General features: G+C 34.9%; 1 protein-coding gene across 1 annotated transcript in view; it reads right to left on the minus strand.

The window, feature by feature from the left end:
- Window positions 1-19,687, minus strand: part of IQCM (IQ motif containing M) — a 445,282-nt gene that overhangs the window by 85,702 nt on the left and 339,893 nt on the right.

A 19,687-nucleotide genomic window follows, 5' to 3' on the forward strand; every position in this document is an offset into this window, starting at 1 on the left:
CAATATCTTATTTTACATTCCTTTCTTATGGCTAAAGTATTTTAGGAGAACTCCTAAACCTCATGCCACTTCATTTCAACTTTTATTCATTCATTTATTTCTTTACTTACCTATTTCTTTACTTTTATTTATTTTTATTTTTTATTTTTATTTTAGAGAGAGAAAGCACACGAGCAGGGAAGGGGCGGAGGGAGGACAGGAAGAGAGAGGAAGAAGGGAGGGAGACAGAGAGAATCTTAGGCTCCATGCTTAGTGCAGAGCCCAACACAAAGCTGGATCCCATGACACTGCGATCAAGACCTGACCCAAAATCTAGAGTTGGATGTTCAACAGACTGAATCACCTATGTGCCCCCTCATTTCAACTTTTAATGGGCACCTTAACAATATGCACACTTCCTGATAAACTTCAATGCTGCTATCCTATTAACAAAAAAAGTAAGAGGTGCTTGACATTATCTGATTCAAAAGCCATATTAAAATATTTAAAATTCTTTCAAAAAGTGTCTTTTTTACATATGAGTTATTAGAATGAGGATCCAAACAAGGTCCATAGATTGTGTTTGGTTATGTCTCCTAAATTTCTTAATCTGAAGCGGTCCTCATTCTCATCTTTTAAAATGTTATCCCATTGACTTAAGACACAGGGTTCGAGGTCCTACAGAAAGTCCTACATTCTAGATGTTTCAGTTTGATTCCTTTGTGGTCACATTTAATTTGTTTTGCCACAAAATTTTCTGTAAATTGAAAGTTACCCCAAAATACTTGAATAAATTCAGATGAGTGTCCTTTTGTATTTTCTCCCACCAAGAACACTGAAGTGATGCTGTGCATTTCTCATAGCATTACAGAAGAGGCACACAATGTCTGATTCTCTTCTTAATGATACTAAAATAAATGTGGGATCAGGTGGTGATGGACTGACCCCCTCCATTACAATATTACCAATTACACTTTTAACCAATACCTTCCTTCTTTGATTATTTTTGTCTAAATTATGTTTTAAGGGTTTACAGATGATCATTTTCCAACTCTATCAATTCTTCCATATTTATTTGTTGGAATTTCTCTGTAAAAAAAAGAACAAAAAACAAAACAAAGAACACCTTTTCCCTTGTCAACTAAGGCTGTTTACCCTAAAATGTAGTTCATATGGATAAAGCAGGATTGTTTTTAATTGTCTTCTATTAATTGACAAGATCCAAGTCTAGGTCCAAGGTCTAGTCTGCGTATATGTGTGTTTCTACAGCTCCGTTGAGATATTTCACATATTATAAATCATAGTTTACAGTTCAATGCTTTTCAGTATATTCACAGACTGTGCAGTCATCAACCTAATCAAATTTTAGAACATTTTCAATACTCTTGAAAAATCCCTGCTCATTAGCAGTCACTTCCAATTATCCCTACTTCCCAGTCTTAAGGTAACACTAATTCCATGTCTGACTCTATAGATTTGCCTGTTCTGGCTACTTCACATAAATTAATTATGTGGTGTGTCATGTTTTGTTATTAGTTTCTTTCACTTAGCATAACGTTTTCAAGGTTTATCTATATTGGACCATGTATCATCATTTCATTCTCTTTTATTGCTGAATAATATTCTATTGTATTAATAAAACATATTGTTTATCCACTTGGGTGATATCATCAATAATACTGCTATGAACATCTGTACAGGAGTTTTTACATGGGCTTATTTTGGATAGATACCTAAAAGTGGAATTGCTGGGTCATATGGTAATTTCATATTGAGCCTTTTGAGTAACTGTCAGACTTCTCCAAAGCAGAGGTAAAATTTTACAACCCCATCAGCAATATATGACTGTTATGATTTCTCTATCTCTTCATCAACACTTGTTATTGTCTTTCTTTTTATCTTAGCCATCCTAGTGGTATGAAGTAGATTTTAATTATGCTTTTGATTTTCATTTCTCTAATGATCAAAATTGCTGAGGATCATTTCATATGCTTACTAACCATTTGTATACCTCCTTTGGAGAAAAGTGTATTCCAATTCTTTGATTATTTAAAATGTTTTTTAAGTTTATTTTTTTATTTTGAGAGAGAGACAGAGAGAGAGCAAGTGAGCAGAGGAGGAGCAGAGAGAGAGAGGGTGAGAGAGAATCTAATGCAGGCTCCTCATTGTCAGCACAGAGCCTGATGCAGTGCTCGAACCCACGAAGAAGCCATGAGTTCGTGACCTGAGCAGAAACCAAGAGTCTGATGCTTAACCAACTGAGCCACCCAGGGACCCCTGACTGTTTTTTATTTTGCTACAGTCCTATGGGAATTTAACCCATTGGTACAGGTTTATTTAACTTTAGTTACTACTAACAATCCTATCTCCATATATTTCTATTCTTTACTTCATTATTTCCTCTCTGATCTTTTTTCCCCCTTCTATTTCTAGATTCTTAGGGTGGAAAGGTAGATTGTTGATTTGAGATCTTTCCTCTTTTTAAATATAGGCATTTGCAGCTATAAATTCCCCTCTCAACATCACTGTAGTTGCATCCCATTACTTTCAGTATACTGTTTCCATTTTCAGTAATATCAAAGTATTTTCTAAAATTTCACTTATGATTTCTTCTCGACATATTGGTTATTTAGGAGGGTTCATTTATTTTCCACATTCTGTGAATTTCCCAATTTTTCTCAATGTTGATTTCTGATTTAATTACATTGTGGCCAAAGAACATACCTTGTATGATTTTAATACTTATAAATTTATTGAGTCTTATTTTATCACCTAGCATATTTCCATCCCGGGGAAAGTTCTCACTGCCCTTGAGGAGGATGAGTGATCTGCTGCTGCTGAGTGCTGTGTTCTACAGGTGTCCATAAAGTCTAGTTGGTGTTTAGCCTTAAGTTTTCCATTTCCATGTTGATCTGCCTAGTTCTATCCATTATTGAAGTGGGGAAGTGAAGCCTCCAATTATTATTATGGAATTATCTATTTCTCCCTCCAATTCTGTCACTTTTTGCTTCATGTAATTTAGGGCTCTGTTAGTAGGTGAATATGTTATAGATGATTGGCCAATGTTCTTGGCATTATCTTATTAGCTATTACCTTATTTTGCTAGCTTAAAAGCAATGCTTCTATTAATATTTCCTGTTAATCCTGAAAACTACTTTATTCCCAATTAATACAAATTAGTGGGTTTTTTTCTACATCTAAAGTTTCTATACCCTAATATAATAGTTTCCATTTGGAAGTGTGTGAAATTCAATCTTTGCTTTTTAAAACAGATTCTTTAAAAATAATCCAATTGACTTGTAAATATGAAACACCACTATGACATAATTTTTTTTAATGTTTATTTATTATTGAGAGACAGAGAGATACAGAGTGTGAGCAGGGGAGGGGTAGAGAGAGGGAGAGACACAGAATCTGAAGTAGGCTCCAGGCTCTGAGCTGTCAGCACAGAGCCCGATGCGGGGCCCGAACTCACAAATTGTGAGATCATGACCTGAGCTGAAGTTGGACACTTAACCGACTGAGTCACCCAGGTGCCCCTATGATATAATATTTTAAGGATGGATGATGCAGTGAAATGAATAAAGGTTACAAATCTGAACATTAATATGGCAAAAACCATGCATAAGTGTTGTCAAGAAGTGATCACAAAATGGTAGATGGATCACCTTTAAAAGAAGTTCAGGGGCACCTGGGTGGCTCAGTAGGTTAAGCATCTGACTTTGGTTCAGGTCATGATCTCACAGTTCATGAGATTGAGCCCCACATCAGGCTCTGTGCTGGTGGTGCAAAGCCTGCTTGGGATTCTCTCTCTCTCTGCCCCTCCCCCATTCTCTCTCTCTCTCTCAAAATAAATAAACTTAAAAAAATCAAAAAAAAAGAAGTTCATGCCTGATAACTGATGCATTCGCTCTAAGAATACTTTGCAAGTATGTTATATTAAAACACTGAAACTGTAGAGAAGAGGAGAGAGGAGATAGAAAACTCAGGCTCCATGCAACATGGAAATTCTATGACTTCCTATTAAAGTAATGAAAATGCATATGGAGCAAATATCAATAGGAAGATATAAACAGGAATGAAAGGCTGAAGACAAAGCTATAGCAACTTAAGGGTAATTTGTTAATCTCTATCATCTGTAACCAATATCCACAGCTGTGCACAGAAGACAGGCAACAAGGCTTGACTTGCATATAATGTTCTATAAATTACCTCCATATAGTTTAACTTCAGTGAAAGGATGGACCAGACAAAAACCTGTCCACAGAGAAAAGGAAAAGACATAGAAATGTGTCTGATATAACCTGGACACTGGGCAGGAAAAAAAAAAACTTAATTGAAAATTTATAACCACAGTTCTTCTCTCATGGGTTTAGGATTATAATTTATGCTAACTGTATGGTTCCCAAAACTCCAAACTCCAAACTGAATTTGTATTTGTTCCATGATAAGGGTATCCCAATAACCTGGAAAGAAGCCATGGCAAAACTTTTCTAAAATATTTATAGACTCATAATCCAAAATTTACATAAAGCCCCAGGAAATAGACAGCCACCAGAGAAAGTAGAACAATACATTGCAGACTTTGACTCCCAAGAATTTCAAATTTTACAAGTATACGAGATCTAATGAAAATTAATTAAAGTGTAAAGAAATATGATTGAAACAAAAAGATGAACAAATAATAAAATAAAAAACAAATAATAAAATATCAAGTGATGTGGAAAAGACCTAAGTGGATTACTAGAGATGAGAAATAAAATAATGGAATTATAAACTTCCATACTGGTTAAGTTGCAAAATAGACATTGTAGAAGAAGAATGGGTGATCCAGTTGAAGAAACTGAGAGAATTAGCAAACATGAGAGGTAAGTTAGGAGATGTGAAGAAAAGAATGAGAAGTTCTAGTGTAAACCTAAAGGAGGTTTAAAAGGAAAGTGTATATTGGAAAAGATGAAATGTTCTAGAGAACAGGGGGTAAGAGTTAAGAATAATATAAAATATAGAAATTCAAGATTCTGGAATCCCAAACAAGAAAAATAATTTACCTACATCTAAACACCTTTTAGGCTGTAAGAAATCAAAGACCAAGAGAAGATTTTAAAAGAATCAGAGGACAAATATAGTTACATAAAAATGAGTGACAATAAACATGGCAGCAGTGAGAGACCCAAATTAATATTGGTGAGGTACTAAGAGAAAATCACTATAGACCAAGAATTAAATATATAGCTTATCATTCGTGACCAAAATAGAAATAAAGATAATTTCAGATAAATAATAGTGAGGATATTCTAAAGGACATAATTCTGGAAAAAGAAGTTTCCCAGAAGGAAGTCAGAGATGCAAGAAGAATTGATGAGCAAAAAGAATTGGAAAAAACAAAAAATCTAAACAAATATTAGTGTATAAAATAATAAGCAGTTGGGTATAAAAATACTGAATAATAGTTTCCAAGTCAGGATGTTGGATTTCAGATGCATTTCTCCCCTCTCATAGTATTGTTCTTGGCATGCCCAATGCCATTTTTATTCAAATTGGTTTTAATATAACCTCTCTTCATTTGTTATGTTTTCTCTTTGTAAGCATATGGATAATTTAACATAATCTTGATGGGTGTCTTGCTGTATTTATTTTTATGGGTACATTGAGGGCTTATTTAATTTGCTCTCATCTTAAATGTTTGGAAAATTTTCTTCCACTATTTCTTTCATAATATTCTCCCTTCATTTTTTTCTATCTTTACTTTTTGAAATTCTAATATTTCAGTTTAGATTGATCCTCTAATTTTCTTACATTTTGTCCTCATTTTTCTTTTTTTTTTTTTGCATTTTTGTATACTTCATCCTGTTCTTTTGAGAGATTTATCTTGCAAATGTTCTTGTTTTTGTCTTTAGTGTTTATTATTGGTTTCTAAGCAATGTTTTGCTTATTCTCAGCCTCATTTATGTACTTCTTTAAGTTTGTTCAGTCACATCTTCTGGAGCCTTGATTACTTATTTTATGAAAAGCTCTGGTGGGTCATCTCTCTTCCCTTTCTAGAACAAACAGATGTCTGGCATCTCTTGCACTGAAGTCAGGTTCCAGGGCCTCCAAGGTGACTGCTAAGTATCCCTGCCTACTGGATACCCAAGTCCCACTCAGCTGAATCCAGTCCCATTACTTGCAAACTAACCTGAAGCTCATAGCAGCTGGCTTCCTCAGCAAACACATTATACTCTGTGAAGACTGAATCTGAAAAATCTACTCTACATAATTTTGTATATCTAAACTCCTCATCTTGAGAAAGGACTAATTTGAATATTTTTACCTAGTTATTCATTAGGTTGTATCAGAGAAAGGCACTTAAATCAAATCTTTCTTCCAGAGAACTTGCAATTACACTGTCTTGAGGTCCATATCACTGTCTCCAGACAATTTTATTTTGTTTTTTATTGGCCTATAATTTAACTGACACAGAAAAATCAAAGAAAGAAATCCTGCCAAATAAAACCTAGCTAAAAGAATAGGAAGAGCACATGTCCACAAACAGGTACCTAAAGCTGCCCCAGTGAAATTTAAGAATTTAAAAGAGGCCAATTCAAATGGGAAAGATGTCACAAAGCAAAACATATAAACATATCTATAGCTCACATTTGTTTTGATCACACGTTCTTCTAGGAAACACATGGCAACTAGGAAGAAAATCCTATTTTCACTGCCAGCAGTTAAAGGACTAACCTGCCTTGGAATCCAAAGTATTAGGAGTGTTGTATGTGTTTTAAAACTCATCAAGTGCCACTTTACAGGAATGTTAGAGATTCACTTTTGCAGTAATGATAACTGTTTCTATTATAGAAATATCATTTGCTGAATATAGCTTTCAGGCAAAAAGACCACTATGTGAGTTAATAGACTTCAGGTTCTAATTAAGTGCTGCTCTTTGGAGAATGGTTTACATATGGGTACCCTAGACTTAATGTTTTATTTAAACATAGCTTGTTTTGTATAACAAAGGATGGGAAATATAAAAGCATAAACTGAAAAATATCCCAAGGGGTTATATATTGCTTCTCTTTAACCACTGGAGAATTGTACAACCCACTTATCATGGGGTTGTCTGTTCTTTGCTAAAGAATGAGGGTGAATCTTAAATTATTCCAAGTAGCTCACTTCGATTTCCTACGACCATTTCTATCAGGAGACAGAAAAGTATTTTGGGAACAATAAAGTGCTATGCAAATGCAAGTTTTTATAATTAGTATTAAGACCTGTTCTCTATTCCCAGAAGAGGAAAATGACTAGACATTTTGCATCTTATAAAAATTCTTGCACCCCTGAAAACACTAAGATGTTATTCTTCAGCTTTCTCCATGCAAATAAAACTCACATTTTACTTTTTCCTAATTAGCCTTACTTCTCAGTCTGAGTTCGTTCTCCCTATTGGACAATTGCCAAACTTACCATGCCAGAAATATAAAACAAGTAATAAACTAGCAGAAAATGGGGTGATTTTTGTTAAATTTTTGATATTTTTAACAGATAAAGGTCAACCTCTAATTCAAGTCAATCATGTCTAATACTTATATTTTAATTTTTACAACTTTTAATTATGAATAATTTTAACATGAAAATTGAAAGACTACTACATCACCAGGAATGTCTACATCACCAGGTGGTCAATTTGATTCAACAATTATTAGTGTTTTCTTATAGCTGATTATCTATCATACACCCACATGCACACATACACAATTTTCCAAATTATTTTAAAGATGCAGATACTGCATAATAATAATGCAATTATCTCACCAAAAAACCTCCAAAATCTCATTCAGTGTCAAGTCCATGATCAAATTGCCATAGTCATCCCACAAATACCTCTCCCACAATCTATATATTATAGGTAGTTTCTGGTTTAGCTCTCCAATTTTTTTATTGAAAAAAAATATTATATATATATAATTTATTTTTTATTTGAGTATAGTTGATGATACACAATGTCACATTACTTTCAGGTATACAGCGTAGTGATTCAACAAGTTTATGCATTATGCTATGCTCATCACAAGTATGGCTACCATCTGTCACCACACAACTCCATTTCAATGCCGTTGATTACATGTATATTATGTGAAAGGAAGCATGCCGTATGCAATTCTACACTTTGTTTTGTTCATTTAAATTGTATTCTTGTGATCCCTGTATATCAGCGCATCCTGGTCATCTTCATTTCTCTAACCTCATGGGGTTACTGTGACTATGGGTTAATATATGCAAAGGGCTTAGCACAATGGTCATAAAATAGCAAACTCTCCACAAATGCTAACTGCTGTCCTTTTAGAGAGATTATATAAGAATCCTGGAATTAATGGAGAAAAACACTATGCTGTTTTCAGGGAGAGGTATATATACACACACACACATATGTGTAAATTTACTCCAAGATATTTACTAATTTAATGAAATATGATTGCTGACTTTGAATTGGCTATCAAAAAGCAGTAGCAACACCTTTGTTCCTTATTGTCTTTAACTTCAGAGGCTGAACACCTTTACTACTCAACTCTCTGGCCTCTACTGCAGCTAATGATGTCAGGGAACATTAGTACGGTTATTGAGAGTGTGTGAGCATCCCTTACATATTTTTATCCTATAAAGAGGCAAAGTGTCACTGGGAAACTAGGAGTACAGTTTTCTATGGGTTCATTTTCCTCCTTCCTCCATCTTCCTGCTTAGAACTCAGCTCTGTTGACTAATGGTACATGGGCTATCTTAGGACCTTAAGATAAGAAGCTTGAAGGCAAAGTCTTGTAAGTTAAAGATGGATGAATTGAAAACAGAAAAAAAAAAAAAAAATCCTGAGTCCCTTAGGGCACTGCAGAGCTGCTGTGCTAACTTTATATTATCTACAGATTTCATGTTATAGGAGACAAATTTATATTTTGGGGAAGTTACTTTTGCCTGGTTCCTGCTTTTTTTCAGTCAAATGCATTCCTAATGGACAGAGATAGAAGTCAAAATGAAAATATTAACAGAATTTTTCTGAAAACATAATGCTTTTATTTTAAATTACATTTTTGATCCTTTGTAGTTGAGAATATCAAAGAGTATTCAGAAAAACAATGATGCAGAACACTAATATTATCAGCCTTTCTGTATATTAAGATAGGTTTGAAGCAAAAATAACTAAATCAGCATATCATTGGGTGGCAAATAAATGATACATCAGTGGAAGAATATTAAAGTTAGTAAATGTCTAAAAGTGTGATACATGAAAAATCAGGCATGACCAAATGATGAAGAAGGCAAGGAGCACCCAGTCATTTTTAAAAAGTCATCAATTTGAAAAACATGAGATTTGCTCACAAATTTTCTCGTGTGAAGCCTTACAGATTAATTCTTGTGGTAGACCACAGAGAGAAACCAACATACCCTGTTCTGTGCCGTTGCTGTAAATTTTGCTCTAGCAATTTTCACATATGTTAGAAGTGTTGACTGGTTTGTATTTTAACACCAACTCCTAAATAGTGCCCGTGGGCTCAATAAATGAACAAAAAATAATTGAATGCTTACCCCCTTCAGTATTTGGTTGTGGCAAATTTATATAAATAAGACACACCCACTCTCAGAAACCTCACAACCAGTAGAGAGGATATGATTATGTAACCCACCAAAAAAAAATAATACAAGTAGAATGTTATAAATATCTTGTGGTGGATGCAAACAAAATATTCTCTGAATGTACAGTATTCAAATGAAACCAAGAAAGAGGGAAATGTTTGTTTTTGTCAAATATGTGGATGAATATAACTGTAAAGTCCTATATATTATTTAAAATAGTGTTTTTATCTTTTAGTCAGTGATGGACTACTTTGAGATCCAACCGCTCCCTATAAATATTCCTATATACATAGACCAAAATTTTGCACACAATTTCAGGAGATTTAAAGATTCCCTTGAAGTTTGGCCATGAACACTTAGTTAAGAACCCTTGATCCAGATATATGTAGTTAGGATTTTATCACGATTTATGTAATAAATAATCTGTGTCCACATATAAACTAGTAAACATCATACAGAGATATTTTTAGTAGTACAGAAGCAATGCTGCAGATCCATGATACAATAAATGTTATATATTAAAATACAAGTATTAAACATTATATTTCAATAGTTATGTAAAAATTTTGCTTGCAAACAGGTTAACAGAGCATGATACTTTCAGAGTGTTAAAACTATTTCTAAACAATTACTTTTTAGCACTGCTAATGAAAATGACAACTTTTGCAATGACTTTTTGATGAAAACTTGGCACAATTAAAAGGTTACTTTTATAAAGGTTGATAGTTTCCAGGATATTGAGAGCATTTTGTGCACGCGACTTTGATTGAATATTAATTATGTGTTAATAAAAAATTATAAATGTTGAAGTAGATTATGTAGAAATGGACTTAAAACACTTCTATGGAAGAGGGAGTTTAATGCATTAACATAATTTTTTTTCATGATGACTATACAGATAATTTGGGCTTAATAATCATGTGTTTGTTGCTGTGACTACTGACAGACATACGTGTACAGGTGCAGGAAGAATAGGAAAATATCTTTGAAATTCAGGACTCACTTATTCAATGTCGTTAAGGCTCAAACCATATTCAGGTCTGAGGGTCCCTCTTCTCTCAACAGCTATATTCTATATTCATTAGTAGAAAAATACCATTCTTACTGTGGGGTTCTAGGGAAACAGTTATGCCTCATAATTTTCTACCCATACCTTTATAGTGATTCAAGGAAGAAAAAGTAGAGAGGGAAGTCTAAGGGCACAAAATATATAAGGGAGATTATGGTCAGAATTGTTCAACTGAGAATCAGTGCATCTCAGAAATTTGCATTTGCATGTTCTATACATCATTTTGGTGTATATTTATTGGTTCTGAAAATGTTGCTTTAAATATATATCCAATATTAAACTCCGGGCCATCATTGACTCCTTTGTCCATGAAGGCAAGGGAGGAGAGGCTTGGTTTACAGAGAAGCAAGCCAGAGACTCAATGGTAGTTCCTCAAGTTCAATAAAAAATGCTCCATTTTTCATGAAATAACCGTATGGGGATCCAGACACCATCCATGAAAATTAGAAATTAACAATGCTTTAATCAACATGTGGAACTATGTGGCTATAACATATTTCTTAGCTACTTATTAGGATCTTTCTCTATTTGGAGTATCCTATGTCATACAATTTAAAATTATTATGCCTCTATTTGTATGGTGCCTCTTAATTTACAAGGCATTTTCACAAACACGGTTTTCTGTAAACCTCTTAACTTTTGAGCAGTTCTCTCCATTTTATAAATGAGGAGAGCTAGGGTTTTCAATGACATATGCCTAGTAAATGGCCAAGCCAGGACATTAATCAAGGTCTTTCAACTCTCTCGCGCATTATTTCCATTTCAACACGGTTACTTGCATTTCGCGATACATAAAATGTACTGGCTTTTACATTTTTCATTATGAAATAATTCATCATAATTCTCAGAGGACATTCTTATTTGAAAATTCATCAAAAATATATCCAATATAAGCATTTTTAAGTGAATGGAATATTTTGATTATCTTACGCATTTTATTTCTTGAGACTGAATTTATTTGGTGTTTAGTTCTTCTTAAGAGAGATATTTATGGATCAAAACTACCTTTCCAGACTGCTGGTTTCCTTCCAAACAAAATTTCTTTTTACTTTTTTTCCTCTGGCACAAGTTTCTGCATGTAACAGCAGGAATACAAATTATGTCCAAAGCACTTACGTAGTTGGCAGAAGTATTTTCTCTTCTGCTATAAATTTATCAAACATTTTTCAAAACAGTAAATCCCTGAAAACAAGGGCTGAATTCCAAATAGAATCATCATAGTTATGCCATTTACAATGTTTTAGTTAAGAGAATCTTCAATTATCTATTGTAAAGATCCTAAGTTCGAACGCAATAACAATTTGCTATGGGTCTGAACTGGCAGACTAATTTTCAGCTTCAGCAACTCTATTTTTTTCTTGAAACTTTAGGCCAGTTTTTCACTATGGGAAATGCATTACTAATTAGTGATCAGTTCCTGCATGGGTCTTTTTACACAACGTAAGAATATGCATGGCATTGCAGACTGTAGCATTATCATCAAATCGGGAGCATAATGGGACAGATGGAGGAGAAAGAAAGAGCTTTCAGGAGTCAGAAGACAAAATTGAGTGCATACGACATCATTTATAATGTCCTTATGTGTGCAAATTCAATTAGAGGTAAAATATTGATTAGGTAGTTGATGTCACAGATAATACATTATGGAAAAGTAATTAAACATTTTCAATTTTTCATTTTTTAAATATTCACAACACTAGAGCAGAATTAAAGATGAGTTAGTTAGGAAATAAATGGTGCTGATATGAGAAATGAGTTGAGTATGGACAGTCAGATGAGAATTTTTTGTTAATCATAAAGTATTCAGCAAGGATTTATTAAGTGCCTAATATTTGTTAGGCATTCTGTCAAGCAAAATAGATACAATGATGGACACAGAGTAAGACATAGTCCCTTCCCACAAGGACTCTCACCTCTTGAGAGCAGTGAACACTCATCCTTTGAAACACCTTGCACCATTGCTCAGATTCACTAGGGTATTTATCTGGAGTTAGAGAAATATAACTGGGTATGTTGACGCAACTCCAGTTGCCACATCTCTATTGACCAACAACACAAAAATTTATTAGTACAGTAGTTGAAAATGGCCACCATCAAAGCACAGATTTATTAAGACCTTTCCAGATTCTGATTATTTGACATTTATCCTTTATTTCTAAGCTGTGCTTGAAAATATTAACCAGATGGAACCTCAGAGAAGAGTCTCTGGGCTCTTGACTGCATATCAAATGAAAAGGCCACCCTGAGAACTCAAATACAAGTTTGAATAATCTTAAATACTAAACACCAAAATACTTACATGCCAAAAACACAGAAATACAAAGGAGGTGGAGATGTTATGAGAAGTTCATATTTATGAATATAGAGGTGGAAGAGAATATAATAAATGCACATAAAGAAGGTAGTGTTCATTTCTTGGGGTAAAAAATGAAGTCTAGCAGCTGGTGGGATATAAAGGAAAAAAATCAAATCAGATATGGAACAAAAATCTGTACAGTTAGCAACCATAGATGGGAAAGTGTTTGGAGAACATAAAAGGAATAAAAGAATATAGTCTCCAAGGATAAGGAGAAAGAATGGTACAGAAAATATGTACACAAATATAGAGCTTTTCATCGCAGATTTTTATGGAAAAAGATTAATTAAGCAGTTGACAGCAATTTGTCCTTGTATAGAAAAAGCAGAGAAATATATTTAGCAGAAAGATACAGACATCAATTTATACTTTACATAGAAGAATAATTTGAATAACCTAACAAACTGAAATTCTTTGCTAATGTTTCCCATTATGAAGAAGCAATAATTCAGTAAATACATAAATGCAATCTCCCTTGAGACAGGAAAGTATGTTTTGGGATAAAATGGCACATCATTCACATAGGGGTTTCTGTCTCTCAGATCTACATATTCATAAGAGAAGGGACATTAGGCCATATAAGAAAAGAAAGGGGTGGGGAGGAAAGAGGCTTCTAAGCAGCCAAAGAGCTAGCAAGATTGCATAAAATACTGTAGACTCAACAAAAAGTTCCTAATACAGTGCCTGACACATTTATTGATCAGTGACTTAGTCAAAGAAACTTTCTTGGCCCTCATCTTACAGCCACTTAACTTTAATTTTAAATATTTTTCTAGCCTTGCCATTTGTTTTCTTAGCCCAGAAGAGATGAAGAGATGGAGATAAGTAACTTGATAAAAAATAGGAAATAGCTGACCTCCAGACACTAAAGGGGCAAGTAGAAAATAAAATTTGAAAAAGCCTCAAGAAAACTCAAAATTGGTCACTTCATGTTGGAATATACCCCTGAAACAACTCTGCAGGAAATGGGTGGGCAGGGCAGAGATTATTACTCACAATCACGAACTTATTTTAGTCATCTATTTTCTCAGTGTGTACTTACTGATCACCTACCTTAAGTGACCTACATTCTCAATCCTTTTTTCATTTTCACCCTGTAAGAAGTCTATTTAGACACCTATTTTTTTTTTCCTGAACTGCCATTCGCCACTCCTGCCATGAAAATGTAATACCACAAACATAATATTTATCTTTTTATGTACTGTGGTCCTTTGAAGGATTTCAAATCTCTGTAATATCTATGATTTTTTCACCCATTAAAAACCACACTTTGGGGGCGCCTGGGTGGCGCAGTCGGTTAAGCGTCCGACTTCAGCCAGGTCACGATCTCGCGGTCCGTGAGTTCGAGCCCCGCGTCGGGCTCTGGGCTGATGGCTCAGAGCCTGGAGCCTGTTTCCAATTCTGTGTCTCCCTCTCTCTCTGCCCCTCCCCCGTTCATGCTCTGTCTCTCTCTGTCCCAAAAATAAATAAATGTTGAAAAAAAAAAAACCACACTTTGTCCCCTTGAAGGCAATATAGCACCCCCAATGAAGATATATGCTCTACTTTGAGCCAAGCACTGAAGTATGTAATGGTAAACAAAATAGAAATGGTTTCTGCCCCTGTGGAACTCACTGTCTAGAGAAGGAGATAGTTAGTATAAGCTCAGTATAGTAGCAAATGCAAGGATATAATGATGAACCCATATTACTAGTCAGCTGGGTAAGAAAAGACTTCTTTGGGAAAGTGACACTTGAACTGAGATCTGAAGATGGGTAGGATTATCTAGTAAAGAAGGAAAGGAAAAGCATCCAAGGTAGAGAGAACAGCATGTACCAAGGGTCTGTAGCAGGAGGGAGTATGGTAAGAGCAAGAGATTTAAGAAGACCAATATGGATAGAGCAAAGAGAACATCAGAGAACACAATGTACAATGAGGCTGCAAAGCAGGCAAGGGGGTTGCAGGCTATATTAAGGCTTTTAGTCTCCATTCTATCCATTCAAAGAGCAAGCTGAAAAAATTGAATGGCCTCAACCAGAAGCAGAGTCTTTAACATAATCAGATTTACAATAATCACACACATACAAATTGAATTATGTTTAAAGTATATTCTGTTTGTAAATGCCTGGAATTATGGAAGTTGTAATATTTTCAGTGTTTTCCATTAAAATGACAATGATTTAAAAATTGATGCTTCTATGGTGGATTTTAATTGCCTAGAAAATTAGACCACATGAAACAGTTAATTCTCAACAACGCCAGGAAAAGCAGGTATTTTTCTATTTAAAATTGGACCAACTCATTGTGACATATGGAGTAATAAAGAAAATGAATAATGAATGTATGCAACAGATGATTATTATGTTTATAAAGTATGACAAGTAGAATGGTTGCAAAATAATTGATGAAGAATAAAGGCTGATAAGAGGCATATGTCATTCTAAAAGCTGTAAGAGTGAGCCTCTCCTCAACTGATATGCTATGCATCCCTACTTGAACAAAACAACTGCTTCTCTTACCTTTGAATGCATTTGTTTCCTACCATATAAGAAATTTCCATTAGAAACCATACAATTTTAAGAAATGACTTTAATAGTCACTCAATTCCTATTCTTTGGTACTATACAATAGGTGAGTCTTTTTTTTTTCTTTTTTCCTTCTTCCTTTTTATTTTATTTTATTTTATTTTATTTTATTTTATTTTATTTTATTTTATTTTATTTTATTTTATTTTTAATGTTTATTTTTGAGAGAGAGAGAGAGCAAGGGGTAGGGAGAGAGGGAGACACAGAATCTGAAGCAGGCTCCAGGCTCTGAGCTGTCAGCACAGAAACCGATGCGGGCTCAAACCCATGAACTGTGAGATCATGACCTGAGCCGAAGTCAGACGCTTAACCGACTGAGCCACCCAGGCGCCCCTCCTTCTTCCTTTTTAGAGAGAGAGAGAATGTATGAGGGGGAAGGAGAGTAAGGAGAGGGAGAGAGAGAGAGAGAGAGAGAGAGAGAGAGAGAATCTTAAGCAGTTTCTACATTCAGCATGGAGCTCCGACATAGGGCTTAATCTCACAACCACGGGATCATGACCTGAGCTGAAACTGAGTTGGACACTCAACTGACTAAGCCACCCAGGAACCCCAACAGGAGGTGAGTCTTAACAGAGTTCAGAAACTTGCTTAAACTTAGTTACATTAGGGTTCAAATACATCTTTGATTTCTATTCTCAGTATATTTGTATTTGTCCACGTGTATGTGCATATACCATTGAATATTAGGTTATAAAAAAATCTCAAAATATCCTTTGAGGTTTTTTCTACATTTTAATTTTTATTATTAATTTTAAATTTTTTTGCATGTTCATTTATCTATTTTTGAGAGAGAGAGAGAAGGAGAGCATGAAGAGAGAAGGAGTAGAGAGAGAGGGGAAGAGAGAGAATCCCAAGCAGGCTCCTTGCTGTCAGTGCAGAGCTCAACACAGGGCTTGAACCCATGAGCCCTGAGATCATGACCTGAGCTGAAATCAAGATTAGGACACTTACTGAATGAGCCACTCAGGCACCCCTTCATTTTATTTTTTAAGATAATACCATAGTAGAGAAACGCAAGTGTTGCTATTTAAGAGCAGACTGTGTGCCCCAACTGATGCTCTCAGGTTAACCAGGAAGTATATAATATGAAAGAAAGGCAGGGAGGCCTGGAAGTTTGTTTTTTTTATGCTGTTCTAGAAAAACCTCATCTTGTTCAACTTGGCTGTTCAACACTTTGGTCAGATATGTGCACACAACACCACCTTTGACAAAATTACTTCCTGGGTTGCTTTTATTTTCCAAATGAGGTAAAGTTATGTAAAGCGATCAACAACTTTCCACCACCCTCCCAAAGATGACAGAAACACTACTGCTCCATGCCATTGTGGAATACAAGGATGTGCTCCCATACCAACAGAGGCCCTGAGCCAATTCCAAGGTCCTTGGAAACTATCCAGTGGGTGAGAAGCCAGATCAGAAAATATTTACTGAGATGATTCACAAAAGGTCAGTCAAGATGGGGCCTCTGAGGACATTACAAATGACTCTAGGATGGGTCCAAAGAGTCGTGTGTGAATTAAAGTTCTGAAAGGCCTGGCAGGAGTCAGACTGTCACCCATGCCAGTCATCCCAGAGCCCAGAAATTCATGGCCTACACCAGAATGAGCTCCACTCAGACATTCTGGCACTGCCTACGGTTGCACACTGAGTCATAGGATGTGGCAAATAGTCCAGCAATTATCATTCTGGCATCTCACAAAGTAAAAATCATGGGTTGCTTTTGTTCTACTCTGTGAAGGCCAAACTGACAAACAACAAAACAAAAGATGGCAGGAAATTTTTTAAAAGTTTCTTTACCAGATCTCTTTTGGAAGTCAATTGGAAATTTGTGTGGTGGCACAGAGTGTAACTGTTCTTTATAAATAAAAGAGTAGTGTGTTAAAGGGCTTGTGAACAGCTCTGAATGTTGCTCAACGATCTGGGATCCTGAAAATATTCTTGTTCTTCCCTGGGCACTTTCCTCCCTCGCTTATGAAGATCTTCCACCCTGTTTCTAAAAGAAGTACACATCTCTATAGTGGGGCAGTAACACACAGAAGCAAATAGGCAGTAGCAACAGCCTTTCACTGGGGCATACTTCCCCTGCTGGTTGGCCCTATTCACACTGCATCCTGCAGCACGCCTGGGCACTCCAAGAGGACCAGCCCTACGGAGCTAAAAGACACCAAAATGCTCACATCTGCACCCTAGCAGTCCTTGATATCACAATCATAATATTAACTAATACAGCTTATGGTAGTGTATTTATATGGCATAAAATGTGGCCCTAAATTATTAACATAAGCTTTCCCTCCTGTGGAGAAACTGCTCTGCAACCACATAGCTAGCTACCTAGATGATAGATAGAATATGTTCAGACATATTTTTCAGACAGAGTATTTCCATATCATATATCATAATTATGAAAATTCAATTTATATATGTAATATTTTCATTTTGTAATTAATAAACAACTGATTGGCGATGGAAAATCTGTACTTTATATATTGAAATTCAAGACCGAGAGCTTAATAGTAGTGTTCACATTGTCACACTTTTTTTTTTTTAAGTAGAAAAGTTGTTCAGGTATCTCTGCCTTAAGAAGAGCTATTTTCAATGACATTTAGGCTAAAATTAGCAAAAGTCAGACTTCTATCTTTACCTTGTGATATCTTCAGGTGAAGATGAAATTTTGTGACTTTAATTGACTGTCTTAAGTGATCTTAGAAGCTAGCTGGCCAGTAATCTCTGCAGACCAAGGACCTATTCCAAATCCCTCAATATAGTGGTCTTTACTGATTTCACCTCACTAGATTTAGATTTTTATATTGGAACTGTGTACAGTATGCTGGTGAGAAAATGGGCAAAACCCTCTTTTATTGTTGTTTTAGAATATGAGGAAAAAGAAATAAAGAAAACTTAATTAATTATCTTTGTATGTTTCTAGAAGCTAAGAGGTAGCCTCCCCGTTGCCATGGATATGGGCATCCTGTTTATAATAATGGTCTTTTCAAAGAAACTGAAGCTCATTAAAATCACCAGTTACACAGTAGCACTTTTATTGCAATGTCCCATTAAATTTATAAAATTTATGTATCCTCAATATTTTGCTTTCAATAGTCTTTTGTAGCAGTTTTTTTCCTACAATATGTTTTTCAAATGTCATTTTTAAATGATTAATATTTTAGTGTATTTTAAAACAAAATACAGATTCTATTCATTACAGTTCTGTTGGAGAAAACATAATTGTTTAACAGTTTAAAATATGTTTTTATTTTTACACATATTGTGTTCATGGAAAATAGGTTAAAAATCTGTCAGTAAAAAAGTCAATTGTAGCTAACGTTTTTTGAGTGCTCACTATGTGTCATGTCATCTTCTAGGTGATTTGTATGTATTAACTAATCTGTATTTGGGGTCTGAAATTTACTTGGCAGCCTTAACAGAGGCTGAAATTAGTAATATTGTTTTGACTATATAGAAAAATAAAATTTATCGGTTAAATGTTCTACCCAGAACGAGAGAAGAAAAAGGAAAGGAAAGGAGTTACGGGGATGTTTTCTACTAGGTTAGTAAGCTTGTAGTTCAACTTAAGATCCATTTTATTAAGGTAGTTCTGTTTTTAACTTTTTGAGGAACCTGTTTTCCATAGTGGCTGCACCAGTTTTTGCCTCCAGCAGTGCAGGAGAGGGTGGATGGGTGAAATAGGTGATGGGGATTAAGCAGCCCCCTTGTTATAATGAGCACATCCAGTGATGTACGGAAGTGTTGAATCACTATAGAGTACACCTGAAACTAATATTACTAACATTACGCTGTATGTTAAGTAATTGGAATTAAGATTTTTAAAAATCCACTTTATTAAGTTAAAAAAGTAGTTATGGTTCCTAGGAAGTACAATAATGAAAGTTGTCAACAATTACCAGGCTTTTTTTTTTTTTTCAGGCACTATGCTATGTTACTTAACTATTTTGCATTATTCAATCTACAAATGCTCTTTTCAAAATTTTTCTTTTATGGATAAGAAAACTTCTGTTCAAGGAAGTATATAATTTGTCCCAAAACACACAACTAATGGTGTTAGAGGTGAGATTGAGCCCAAATTATTCTACTGTTCTACCCCAGTACATAAGGTCT

The sequence above is a fragment of the Lynx rufus genome, unplaced genomic scaffold (genome assembly GCF_022079265.1).
Source record: "Lynx rufus isolate CCGP_SWC_20201006 ecotype Redwood Valley unplaced genomic scaffold, mLynRuf1.p SCAF_3, whole genome shotgun sequence".
NCBI classification, from domain to species: Eukaryota; Metazoa; Chordata; class Mammalia; order Carnivora; family Felidae; genus Lynx; species Lynx rufus.